The sequence below is a fragment of the Vombatus ursinus genome, unplaced genomic scaffold, assembly GCF_900497805.2.
Source record: "Vombatus ursinus unplaced genomic scaffold, bare-nosed wombat genome assembly UNPS02001287.1, whole genome shotgun sequence".
NCBI lineage: Eukaryota > Metazoa > Chordata > Mammalia > Diprotodontia > Vombatidae > Vombatus > Vombatus ursinus.
Genome location: NW_020941065.1, coordinates 11,977,674 through 11,991,475, shown reverse-complemented (window position 1 = coordinate 11,991,475; position 13,802 = coordinate 11,977,674). Strand labels below are relative to the sequence as shown.

The window sequence follows — 13,802 nt, the reverse complement described above, 5'->3', positions numbered from 1 at the left end:
ACCTTCAAGACCAAAATGTTTGGGGGTGGGGTGTGTAAGCCCCTACCAAGAAAGGGCAACACCAGGGCAGAACACTGGGAGAGTAGGGAGAGAGAGATGGTTTCAGTTCTTACTAGGGGAGTATGGGGTGGGGGGAAGTATTTTGTTGGTTTTTCCAGTAGTAAAGAGACCATTTAATCTACATGTGAATGAGTAATCTTTTTGGATTAAATGAGAAGTTGGGTAAGAGACTGGAATCTTAATGGAATGGAGACTGAGCCAGGAGAGATTTATGAGATATGCTTTTGAGCTACATGTTGGAATCATAGAGAAAATTGGCCCCAGAGTTGGGAAGCTCAGGTTCAAATTCTGCTTCAGGTGGTCAAGACTGGCTGTGTGTGACCGGTGGCAAATCAATTAACCCCTCAGTGACCCAGGCGACTCTGAAGGCACAGACCAGTGGTCAGAAGACCTGAGTTCCTAAGCTCATAGATGAAGAGCAGGATGGGACTTCAGAAACCACCACATTTAACACCTTCATGTTACAGATGAGGAAACTGAGGCACACAGAGAGGTTACATTATTTGCCAAGTCACACAGCTAGCTAGTTGAGGCAGCTGGGTGGTCTAGGGGATAGAAAGCTGGTCTTGGAGTCAGGAAGACCTGAGTTCAAATATGGATTCAGACACAAATCACTTAACCACTGTTTGCCTCAGTTTCTTCATCTGTAAAATGGAAAAGTTGGATTAGGTGGCTTCCAACATTCCTTCTGGCTTTATATCTCTGATCCTAAGATGCAGAAATTCTATCATCCAAGCCTCTGAAACTGCTGAGAAGCTCCCTATCTGCTTTGCTAGAGGATGTTCCCTCTGCCAGTGAGCTCACAGGTCTGGATGTTTTGGGTTATTCACACCCCAATTCAGGGATTCTTAACCTTTGTGGTATCATAGACCCCTTTGGCATTCTGGTGAAGCCTAGTTGTCAAAATATTTATATAAAAATTCACTGACCCCAGGTTAACACCTTCCCCCACCCCCATCTATACAGAAGCTTGGGATGTGGTACTACAGGACGGTAGTGCTGGGAGATTTGGGGACAAGGTTTCCTGCCCAAGTGTATGTAGGGAAATTGGTGAGCTAGGACCGGTTCACACCTGTGCAGTTACTAAAGCCAGATCAGAGCTTAAAGATTCTCCAGTGACAGCACCAAATAGCTATTCCAACAAGGTGCTTAGTGTCTGTGTAAAGCCCTAGTGGGGGCACTCACTACCCCTTTCCATAAGGCTCTGCGTCATTTGGCCACATCCTACTTTTCTAGCCACAGCTTGTGTTTCTTCCCTTTTCATGCCAAGAAGCTCTAGGGGTACTGGACAGGTCTGTCCTGGAATACACCCTATACTCCTACATCTGTGCCGGACTCATGGCTCCTGATGCTTGAAATGCCCTCCCTTCCTTTCCCCATTCAATTCTTCCCCATCCTTCAAAGACAAATAAAAACACCACCTCTCCAAGGAAGTCTTTCTAGATCCCCCCTGGACTGCCCCACCAGAACCCCCATGGAGGAGCCAAAGATTACAAGCTGCTTGAATGCACATTGCAAATAACATTTTCCATTTCATCTTTACTTGTCTCTTCTCTCCCTCCCCCAGCATATAAGGTCCATGACTGTAAGCCTCAGAAGGTGTCTTCTTTTAACTCTTTTTTATTTGTTTCCCCAGCACTTAGTATAATGCTTGACACATAGTAGGAGTTAAATAAATGTTCATTGACTGACTGAACTTGATTTCTACCCTGGCACTCAGCACACTATACTGTAAGTACTTAATAAATGTTTGTTCTAGTCAACAATTATTGGGCGCCTCTGATGTTCTGGGCACTGAGGTAGGTGCTGAGGGTAGGAAGAGGAAAAAAAATAAAACAAATCCTGCCCTCAAGGAATGAATGAATGAGATAGAGGGTCAAGGATTGAAGATTCAGGGCTACAAGAGACTATCGTTCACTCTTAGTGACCCAATATGGGGTTATCTTGGCAAAGATAGTAGAGTGCTTTGCCATTTCCTTCTCCAGTGGATTAAGGAAAACAAGGTTAAGTGACTTGCTCAGGTTGACACAGCTAGTGAGTGCCTGAGGCCGCATTTGAACTCAGGTCTTCCTGACTTTAGGCCCAGCACTCTATCCACTGAGCTACCTAACTGCCTCTGAAAGGACCACAGAGATCATCTATTCCAAGGGTTCTCAACTGTGGGTCCCTTAACCTGTTTGTAGGGTATTTTGACAGCTGCATTTCAATATAATTGTAATTCTCTGTAGTTGATTTTATGCATTTAAATATTTTTCTATAAAGAGGTCCAAAGTCTTCACCAGACTGCCAGAGGGGTCCAGAGTGCAAAAAAAAGGTTGAAGAGTCCTTGGTCATTTTCCAGATAAGGAAGGCACCTTGAAAATCATAGACTATAGAATGTCAGAGCTGGGGAGGTCTTTGGAATTCAAGAACGTTGGGATGGAACGTGAGCTTCAGGTGGGGCTGGTCTCAGAGTCAGGAGGTCTCATCCTCAGCTCAGTTACCATCTTCTGCATGAAGCTTTTCCCAATTCCCTCCAACTACTAGGGACCTCCCTCCTTCCCAAGTTAGCTTATATTAAACTATTTTGTGAGCATACATGTGCTAATTCACTTTATATTTATGCTTCTATGTATCCTCGGTGCCTAGCACAATGCCTGATACACAGTAGGTACATAATAAATGCTTGGTAATCATCAGTTGTCTCCTGTAGAGTGAAGGGGGTGAACTCTATGACCTCTAGGGTGTCTTCTAACTCTAAATCTCTGATCCTTCAGAGAGGCTGTGAGTAGGCCAGGGTCACTTAGTCAGTCAATACACATTTATTACAGACTGATTCTGTGTTAAGGGCTGGTGATAAAAATTCAGACATGAAACAGTCCCTGTTCCCAAGGAGCTTATATTTTAATGGGAGAGACAACATGTATACATATACAATCACGGACGGGACAAACATCCTCTGAGAGGTGGGTGCTGAAGCCTGGGGTCTTCTGGCCTCCAGTTCCAACCCATCCTCTCAGCCACACTTTCTCCCCTAGGTCCAGAGAGGAGAACCTCAAAGTGGCCACTGGGAAATTCTCCTTCCTTTCTCCTTTCCATCAAAGGCTGGGCTGTGTGACCTCTCTGGATCAAGGCAGTTTCCAGGAGGCTGGGAGGCCCATGTTTTCCATCTATGTGGGGTGGGGTGGGGAGGAAGGGATTTGTGAATAGAGCCAGTCATTTGGCCAAGCTGCACCCACTCGGTGCGGAACAGAAGACCTGGATTTTTCCTGCCCCCTCACCTGTCCTAGCCCGGGGCCCTGGCCATCCCCTCTGGGACCTATTTCAATCATTCCTCAGGATCACAGAGGGGAATCCCCTCTACAGCACACTAGTCCCTGCTTGGTGATGCCCCCCACACCCCTACAGTGAGGGGGAGCTCACCATCTACCTAGACAGCCCGCTCCACTTGGGGGGCAATTTTAACGCTTAGGACGGAGTTTTTTCCCCCTTATCTATCACACTTAAATCTGCCTCATTCCCAACTTTCACCCGCGGCTCCCAGTTCTCCGCCAGGCGCCAAACAGGACAAGACTGATCCCAGTTCCATTAGCCCAGCTCCCAGTATCCTTCTCCTCTCCGCGCCGAGTCGTGCCTCAGTTTCCCCCCAGTCAGAGGAGTCGCAGATGGGACCTGGGAAGGAGGAAGAGAGAGGGGGCCGGGGGTGAGGAGGAGCCACGCCTTGCTGGTCAGGAAGACCGCGCTGGGGTAACCTGGCAGGCGGAGCCCACCCCTGCTGGGGCGGGGCGCGGCTGCGGCTGGAGCTGGAACCCGAGCCTCGGAGGGAGGGCGAGCCGGTGGGAGGGCCCAAGCGGGAGCCTCGGGGCTCCGAAGCTACTGGAGGCACTGTGCGCCCTCCCAGCCTGAAGTGGCTGTCCAGTGCTAGCAGGACTGCGCTCGGCTCTCTGGAGGGGTGAGTGCCTGGAGGGAGGAAGAGGAGGAGGAGGAGGAGGAGAAAAGGACATATGGACGGTGGACTCAGAGCTGGAAGGGAAATCTTTTAGTCCGAGGGGTTTCTTTTACAGAATAGGAAACTGAGGCCCAGAGAGGGCACAAGGTCACACAGAGTGGGAGCTAGAGGGGGCTCTGCGCAGGAGGTGGGGGAGGGGGTGGCTGACTGCCCTGCACAGCCCGGGCTTTGCCCCCTTTCTCCTCCCCTTCCTCTTCTCCTCCGTCTCCTCCAGGGTTCCTGGGAGTCCTGGCCCTGCAGACCTGAGCTAGGCTCTCGGCCCCGCCTCTCTATGAGGGACAGGGTAAGGGTCGCCAGGTCTGGGAGGTGGAAGGGGGCAGGGAGGCAGCGCCCCTCGATCCGGGCTGGAAGGGAAAAGTTTCCGCGCGGCGGGGGCGGGCCCTGAGCTGGGCGGCCCACCCACCTCGGCCGGGGCTGCAAGCTGGACCCCGTGGAGCTGCTTACCTCAGCCCCGGCCAGGAAGGCCCCTAGTCCCAGGACAGTGGCAGGTAAGGGCTCGGATGGGCAGGGGTTGGCATCGTGGCGTGAAGAGAGCCCGAGATTTGGAATCCAAGGGGTCTGAGTTCAAATGCTGCCTGTGCTCTTTTACTTACCAGCTGTGTGCCTAAGATCAGAGCCCTGCCCCTTTTGGGGCCTCAGTTTCCCCATTTGCAAAGTACAGGGTCTGGGCCCCATGATCTCTAAGGGCCATCTCCCCGTGACGGAACTTGGAGGTCACTCTTCACTGAGCAATCCTTCCCCCAACCCCCAGGCTGGCCTTGGCACCAGCCCCGGCCTGACCCACTAGAGGCCGGTTTCGTAAACCGGTGATCCTCATTGCCAGTGGGATGGCTCCTCCGCTTATCAATCCCTGGGTGCCGGGTGGATAGAGAGAGCTTGGGACCTGGAGGGACTTCCCCCGAATCATCCCCCCTCCTCCCTCTTGCCGGGCAGATTTGTTTGTTGGGAGGAGGGAGGCTGGGCCGGTGCTATTCCTCAAGACCTTGGGGGGCCAGATCATCTTGGTACAGTGCGTAAAACGCTGGCTGGTGGAATCCCAGCTCTGCCACTACTCACTGTGGGACTGGGCTAAGTGCTTTCCCTTTTCTTGTCCTCAGTTTCCTCCTTTGTAAAATGGGAAGGAGGAGGTGGAGTAGCTGGGGGGTCGATTCCAGCTCTGAGTCTAGGCCTTGGGGAAGGCCTGGAGAACGTGGGTTCCTCGATGATTAGCTGCCTACCCTTGGGGCTAGGCACTTTCCCACATACCCAAAGGGCCCCACCCTGCCTCTTAGAATCTGCTTTCCTTCGAGGCTCTGCTTAAACAATACCTCCTGCTGGAGGCCTTTCTGGTGACCCCGGCTACTCTAGCCCTCCCCCTGAGGGTGACCTTGTATGTGCTGTGCATGTCTGTGTGTGGTTGTCTCCTTGTAAGCTCCTTGAGGGCAGGATATTAGCTTGTGTTTGGATCCCCAGAGCTTTGCACAGTGCCTGGCACACAGTATTAAGTGCTTAATAAAGGCTCAGCGCCTTGCCTTGCCTTGCCTTGCCTAAATGCTTGTTGGTTGTTTGATTGTCAGTTGCCTCATCTGTAAAATGGGAGTAATGTACATTACTTACTTTCCTGGGGGTTACAGTGAGGAAGGGTCGTTGCAAATTTTGGAAAAGTCAGTGGAAATGGGTAGTGTTTATGTGAGCTGTTCAGATTTCCAAGGCTCCCTCCTGCCCCTTTCCCTATTGCCTCTCCCTCGTTCTTAGCCACAGGCATCTCTTGGTGGCTGGGGTGCCTTTTCTTAGCCTTTTTTCTATTACTCTGGGGCAGCCACCTCCCCTGAGGTTTGGCAGGGCTTGATGGGGCTGGGAAGCTGAGATACCAGCAGAGGAAGGGCAAGATCCTGGAACCCAGAGAGAGGGGCCAGGTCTTTGACCGGTCTAAGCCCCTGGTGGGAGCTGAGGGAAAGGGGCGGGTGCAGGAGGGGATGGCCAGAGAGCGGGGCTCTGGGATAAGGCAGGAGAACCTTTGACCCTTAATCATCCAGAGCCTCCTGGCAGCCCTTTAGTTAGTGATTCAGAAAGATCACTGATCTGGAAGCAGGGGCCCTGGAAACAACCCCACTCTCTTCTCCTTATTAGTTATGTGACCTAGCTTTGAATCCACTGGGGTCTGGGGAAAAGAACACTGGACGCATAAGTTAGAATCTGGCTTCAAATCTAATTAGCATTGTAACTTTGGGCAAATCATTAACATTTCTGAGCCTCAGTTTCTTCCTCTATAATGGGGATAAAATGAAGTTAGTACTTGGGTAATCTTGGGCAAGATACTGAACATCCCTTAAATAAGGGGGTTCAACTAGGCCTGCCAGCTCTAAAACCATGATCCTTTATTGCCTCTTCCATCACAGCCACCAGACTCCAAAAGGCTATGAAGTGGTCCTGGGGGAGGGGGGAGAACAGCTTAATAAATGCTTTAAGATGAGAAAAATTCTGCCCTCACTTGAAGGCTGATTACAGTAAAATCCCTTTGAGATGGTTGGGGCATTGTTGGGGGGCCTGGGATGGAGAGACATGGGGTTGTGGTATAAAGCCTGTTGGCTCTATATTATAGGGGTTAGAAGGTCTGGGATCCAGGCCCATCGCTGCTGCTGAGTGAGGTTGGGCGAGCCTGGGCCGCTTGGTTTCTAAAGCCCCTCCTTCCTCATGATGCCCCCAAAGGTCCCTTCCACCTTTAGACCCCATGACTGGTTGAGAGGGGGCGCTGTGGGGAGGGAAGGAAACTGGCAATTCTCTCGTAGAATTCTGTTGACAAAGATAATCTATATTTGACTAATGATGGAAATTAGATTCCCCAGCCCCTAAACTGGAGGCTTAAGCCCAGCCTGGCCTTTCTTTCTGTTTTGGGGAATTAGGGATCCATGGAACAAAGAAATACAGAAAACAAAAATACATTGAAAAATTCACAAGTACCGTCTCAGGCTTCTTAGTCATTTTCCTCTTGGAAAAGTAGGATTCCTCTTCAAATGCTGTTGTGTAGTATTGTGTAAAAATGGAATTTCCTCCCAGTGAATTCTGGGAAGGACAATGTTCTTGAGGTGGACAAGGCCTTCCTCCCCTCTCTGGGCCTTGGTTGATGCTGAGAGCTCCCTCCATTATAGAGTTTTCAGGCTTATAAACTTTCCCCAAAAACTACCCCAGCGAGGATGAGAGTGCAGATTTTATTATCCCCATTTTTGAGAAAAGTGGGTCAGATCACAAAGACTCTAAGGTTTCTTTGAGCTCTGACATTCTCTGTTCTAAGTCCACTCCCAGATTGGACATCCCCTATTCCAAGGCACCTCCCAGTTTTGACCTTTCCTGTTCTAAACCCTTTCCCAGCTCTGCCATTCCTTGTCCTAAGGCCCCTGCCAGCCCTGACACTCCTTGTTCTAAGGCCCCTTCCACCTCTGACATTCCATATTCTAAGGCCCCTTCTACCTCTGACCTTCCCTGTCCTAAGGCCCCTGCCAGCTCTGATATTCCATGTTCTAAGGCCCCTTCCACCTCTGACCTTCCCTGTTCTAGGGCCCCTCCCAGCTCTGACATTCCCTGTTCCAAGGACTGTCCAAGCTTCCACTGTATGATGGAAATTACAAGTCCTGGAATGTGGTGATTTTTACAGGCATTAGTGTAACTGGAGGTACTCATCCCCTTCCCTCAGTGTGTAGAATATAATGTAAACATGTAAACCTGTATAGGAAAAGTCCTCCATCTTGCCACCTGTAACCCTATTGACCAGTCTGTATATGCTTTAAGACAGTTTTTCTAGCACTGGAGATGGGTTTGCACTGAGCCATCCCCACCCTTTCATCTGGCCTAGTGAGAAGCATTTATGAAACAATCAGGATCGGGAATATGACCATGGAGTACAGAGAAGCTAGCGGCTCCACGGGATCTTACCTTCCTTGGCACCTGGCCCTAACCTCTGAAATCAACAGCTAAGACCAAGCCTGAACAGATCCAGGAGAGAGTCTGTGCCCTGGGGAAACTTAACTCATTTCAATTCAGTGAAACAGGCATTTATTAAGCACCTACTAGGTTCCAGACCCTGGGTACTGGTGATGCAATGAAACAATAGAACTTAATATTCTTCTAGGGGAAACAAAATGCAAACAGATACATATATAAAAAATGTATCCAAAGTAGACAAGCCGGTGTATGGAGAACTGGCTTCCTGGCTATGAAGCCTTGGCTTCTAGTCCTATCTCCTGACTGTGTGACCCTGGGCAAGTCACTTAATCTCCGAGTGCCCCATGCATCTCACAAGAAACCTAATGCATTTGCCAACAGTGACAGTGAGACTCATCCCATACAGAGACAAAAATGAAACCTTCTTGCCCTCAAGGAGTTTATATTCTATCTGGGAGAAAACATGAACACTTATAGGTAAGGACAAAAAGAGAAACAAGGTGGTTGGTGGGTAAGTGGAGGGCACACACAGACTCACGCTTCCTTTACGTCACCAAGAGCTCACACAGAGACTTAAGACCCTAGATTCAGAGCTTCGAAGGGTCCTTAGAAATGGTTTCTTCTGATCCCCTCATTTTACAGATGAGGGATTGCTGTGCTAAGCATTGGGAATACAAAGACAGAAGCCAAACAGTCCCCTGCCCTCAAGAAGCTTACATTCTATGGGGTGAAGAGCAGGTCAATATGTAGGTATAAATGCAAAACACATATAAAGCAGATTCAAAGTAACTTTCCAGAGGAAAGCACATGGCAGTGGTGGGGCCAAGAACAGCCTAATCCAGAAGGAGGGGCTGGAGCTAAATATTTAAGAAAGTGTGGTACAAATGATGGGGCCAGGGATTTGAACTGGCTCTTCTTCTTCTTCTTTTTCTTGGCCAGATGATTGGGGTTAAGTGACTTGCCCAGGGTCACACAGCTAGTGTCAAGTGTCTGAAGCTAGATTTGAACTCAGCTCCTTCTGACTCGAGGACCGGTGCTCTAACTACTGTGCTGGGTCTTCTAATTGAAAATCCATACATATGTACCCCTACTCCCAAAAAACCCCATGCCTTTCTCTCTTAAAAAAAATTCTCTGACTTTTGTTGTGAAAACACCTACATTGCCTACTGTAAACCCTCGCCCTCTCTCTCTTTCTGAGTGTCATTCCTTATAACAAAGACCTTAAAAAGACTGATTAAAAAAAGTACAGGAAAACTAAGCAACATATTGAAAAAGTCTGACATTACATGGAGTGTTCCATTCCCGTAGCCCCCCATTTCTTCAGAGAAGTGGGGTGGGAGTTGTCTTCTCCTGTCTCTGCTTTGGGTCCAAGCTCGGTCATTGAAATTCCATGATTTTCACTTTGGGTTGGCGGCTTTTCCGTGTCCATTGTTGGAGTCATTATGTGTATTGTTCTGACTCTGCTCACGTCACTCTGCGTTAGTTCATGTAACTCTTTTGATGCTTTTCTGAATTCTTCCCATTCCTGCTTTCTTATAGACTAGTGAGATTCTGTTCCATTCCTGTACCACAGCTTGTTGAACCATCCCCCAATCTCTTGCTGATCCTCTCTCTCTTAATGATGAATCTTTGCTCTTGAGAGAGATTCCTTGATTTTCTTTTAACACAAAGCATGTGACATACCTTGGGGAAAGCTGCGGAAATTTGGGGGCAACTCAACCAGCATTTTTAAGGATCTACCATGTGTGAGACACCTCATCCTCTCTCTATTTTCCCTGTATCTTATTTGTACTTAAGTACAAGGATGGTTAAATCCACTTTCTGTTGGAAGGAGTTTAGAATGTAAGCCCCTCGAGGGTAGGGACTGTTTCTCTTCTGCCTTTATATTCTCGGTGCCTGGGACAGAATTGATGCTGTTGTTCCATCATTCACGGGGTTTTCTTGGCAAAGATACAAATCTACTTCTCCAGTGGATTAAGGCAAATGGAGGTTAAGTGACTTGCTCAAGGTCACACAGCCTCCAGTCTGAGGCTGAATTTGAACTCAGATCTTCCTGACTCCAGGCCTGCTATTCTGTCCACTGAATCACCTAGCTGTCCCCTTGGACATAATTAGTGCTTAATAGTGCTTGAATTGACTCATTGAATGTGGTATATCCCTTAGTAAAATATAAACTCTTTGAGGATGAGGAGTATTCACTTTTGCCCTCATACACACAAGGCCCACACAGTGCCTGGCACATAGTAGATTCTTAATAAATACTTGTTGAATTAAATTGAGGCAAAGCGAGGAGCAGAGTGGACAGAAAACCAGAGGTGGAAAGGAGTGGAGAAGGCCAGGATGGTATAGGGACACTGGAGTTGGAGGAGCTGGGTTCAAATCCAACCTCTGATGATTGCTATCTCTACGCCCTTGAGCCAGTTTCTTAACCTCTCCTCTGTAAAATGGGGTGATTGGACCAGATGATCTCTGAGGTTCCTTCCTCTCCCCTGGTCTCAGTTTCTTCCTCCGTAAAATGAAGAGGTTCACCTACGTGGCCTTCTGGCTCTATATCTAGGTTCCTATGGTTTAGGACTAGGGTAGGGGAAAGTTTTTGGGTCCTTACTATTGAATACCATCAGTTCTGATCAAGACATGAATTAAGGTTCCTAAGGAACATCCCAAGGCCTTGTTGCTATCATTCCTTGTTGTTACCACTCCAGGACAGAGAGGCCACCAGTTGTCAGCATACCCAAAGCAGGATTAGCTGGAGGTCCCTCAGACCGAAGCCATACTGAACTCAGGCCTGAGACTAGGCCACATCCACAGTGGACTGGGGGAAGATAAAGGATCTGCCCAGCGTGTTGAGGAAGGAGCCAGAGTCCAGGGTCAGTGAATTCAAAGACGCAATAGGATTCAGATGAGAGCTCCAGTAGAAAGAGTTCTGGAGTTTGGTTCAAATCCTACCTTTGATGGTTACTACCAATGTGGCCTTGGGCAAGTCCCTTCGCTTCTCAGGTCTCATTTTCCTCATCAGTAAAATGAAGGCCATTTGACTATCCAGCCCCTACTGCCCCTTCCAGCTCTAAATCTGTTATCATCCTCCTCTCTTCTGTTGGCCTTCAGGGTGGTCAAAAGCACAGGATTTAAAGTCAGGAATTGTTGAGTAAGAATCCTGTTCAGAAGCCCTTACTAACTATGAGGTCCTGGGGAAATCACATGACCTCTCTGAATCTCAGTTTCCTCTGTAAAATGGCGATAATAATAGCATCTGCCTGAGAGGGTTATTATGAGCATAAAATAGCTCTAAAGTGATTTGTAAACTTCAAAGTCCCATAAAAATGCCGACAGTTATTATCCTTTCTGTGTCTAGCTCTCCTCAGATAGGCAGAAAGGGATCCCAGAGTTGCTCTGTTCCTTGGCCTGAAATCTGAGTCTGCTTTGGGTGTCTTTCTATCTGTCACCCCATCCTTGAGATTAGAGCATCTCCAGTGCTGGCCAGCCTCACATATCCACTCCAGGCTGGTGAGGTAAGTATGGAGGACAGGTTATTAGGAGTACCAAAGAGTGGGTACCTTTCACTGCTGGGGACCCAAGGAGGCCTAGTGTGCATGTGTGGGGGGAATTCATAGGGTTTGGGGAAGAGGGTTTGAATTTCTTAGGCAACTAAGAGCTGCCTGGCTTCTGGAATGAGGACCAGAAGCCGAACATGAGTCCCGCAAAGTGCCAGGCTCGTGGAGGCCCTCGGACGGGCCTAGCAACATTCCAGCAGCCTCACTGCCATTGTTTGTCTTGTGGTAGCAAACAACTTGGCTTTAGGCTGCTGGTCTGGATGCCCCCAAATTGCCTTGAAAATCGGGCAGCCAGGAGGGGAGCCAGGGAGCGGTGGGATGAGGATGGCTTGGAGTCAGAGGTCCTTGGTTCAAATCCCAGCTCTGCTACCTGTGACCTGCCTGCCCGTTGGCCAAACACTTCCCTGGCTCTCAACCTCAGTATCTAAGACTTTTTTCTCCCAGCCCTGACATCCCCAGTTCTAAGGCCCCTGCCAGGTCTGACATCTTCTGTTCTGAGGCTGCTCCCGGCTCTGACATTCCCTGTTCTAAGATCCTTCCCTCACCCTTGGCTCTGACAGTCTCTATTCTATGACCTGTCCTACTTCTGGCATTCCATGTTCTGAGGCTGCTCCCAGCTCTGACATTCCCTGTTCTAAGATCCCTCCCTCACCCTTAGCTCTGAGTCTATTCTATGACCTGTCCTACTTCTGACATTCCGTGTTCTGAAGCCCCTCCTAGGTCTGACATTTTTTTCCCAGTGCCTTTTCATCTCTGATTCTGTGCATTTTAAGGATTTTAGCAGCCCTCATCCTGTGATCCCATCATTGGAAGAACCACCTTTCTAGAAAGTGGCAAAGTCAAGTCCCTAAGGCTTGGCTTAGGAGGGACTGAGAGCCACCGCAGCTCTTTGCTTTTGGACCCGACTGACACCTTTCCTCTCAGGAGCCCAGAACAAGTATGACCTCATGTCTAATAAATTACCTTATTTTCTCTTCACAGCAACTATGTGAAATAGGCAACACAGCTATTAATATCCCCATTTTAAAGATGAGGAAGTTGAGATGAAGGGCTTGTGTAGGCTCATACAGCTTTTAAGTGTCTGAGGCAGAGTTTGAACCCAGATCTACATGACCCCAGATCCAGTAGTCTTTCCTTAGCATAGTAGAATGAGGGCTAGGTGGAACCATAAAGGTCACCTAATACTCCAACCCCTTTTATAAATGAAGAAACTGAGGCTCAGAGAAAGGAGACAAATTGCCCAAGGTCACAGGAGAAAGTGGCAGAGCAATGATTTGAATTCAGGTTCTCTGATTCCAAATTAAAAAAACAAATAAACGACTAGCATTTATTAAACACCTTTTCTGTGCCAGACACTATGACCAAGGCTACACCATCTATCTCTGACTGTGCAAGGTCATGAGGATCTGGGTACTGTAGAGAATGAGCCGGGCTTGTCTTCAAGATTGGGCTGTGGCTTGTAGTTTCACTGTGAGTCAGGGGCACAACCCAGACTGGGACCCTAGCTTCCTCTTGGCTTCTGCTGCCCTGTCTTTGGAGGGCGAGTTCTGCTTTAGAGTGAGTTGGGTGGGTTGAAACCCTTGTTCTAGGAGGTGTTTTCCTGAAAGGAAATGAAGTCTAAGTCCACTGTGGGTCTTGGAAGTTTGAAAGCAGTGCCTTTTAAGGCCAGGATGAGCACACTTGCCACATTATTTCTATTTCCTTGAACTGAGCCTGGTGGCAGTCTAGCCATCTGGTCATTAATGAAATTCTTGTTAGGGCTGTGCGGCAGTGAGTAATGGGAACTGCCCTTTCCTTCCAGGCTACCTGACGACAAAGGGCTCCTGTCTGGTCTTGGGTATATGTCTCACACAGGGTGGAGTGGACAGAATGGCTGGTGTTAACTGACCACAGACAGATCATTCTCCAGTGAGGGGTCGGTGATGTCACTGCCTAGCTTTGCTTGAAACTGTTAGCTTGACTAGTGCGTGGACATTCAGTGAGGTGGGGCTAATGAGGCAGCCACGACATCAGGGAAGTGGGATAATAATAGTAATAGTAATAATTACTGGCATTCATTTATTTTTTACTTTAAGGTTTGCAAAGCCTATTCCTATATTTAATTTGAACCTCCATCATAGCCCTGTGAACTAAGGCTTACAGGTGCTCTTGGGGTTTAGAGAGAGGATGTGACTTGTCCATGGCTGTGCAGCTAGTGAGTATAGAACACAGACCTTGAAACCATTTGAACATCTCAATCACATCATGGTTTGGGGGTTATTGTGTATTCTTCCTTCTGGGGGCAT

At 48.5% G+C, this 13,802-nt stretch overlaps 1 protein-coding gene across 3 annotated transcripts in view; it reads left to right on the top strand.

Moving 5' to 3' along the window:
* Window positions 1–3,919: 3,919 nt before the first annotated feature.
* TRPV4 (transient receptor potential cation channel subfamily V member 4) overlaps window positions 3,920–13,802 on the top strand; it is a 68,223-nt gene continuing 58,340 nt past the window's right edge. For all 3 annotated transcript variants that reach the window (XR_003569294.1, XM_027864429.1, XM_027864414.1), the window contains exon 1: window positions 3,920–3,991. The gene's annotated coding sequence lies outside the window, so the exon portion shown is untranslated. The remainder of the gene's footprint in view (window positions 3,992–13,802) is intronic.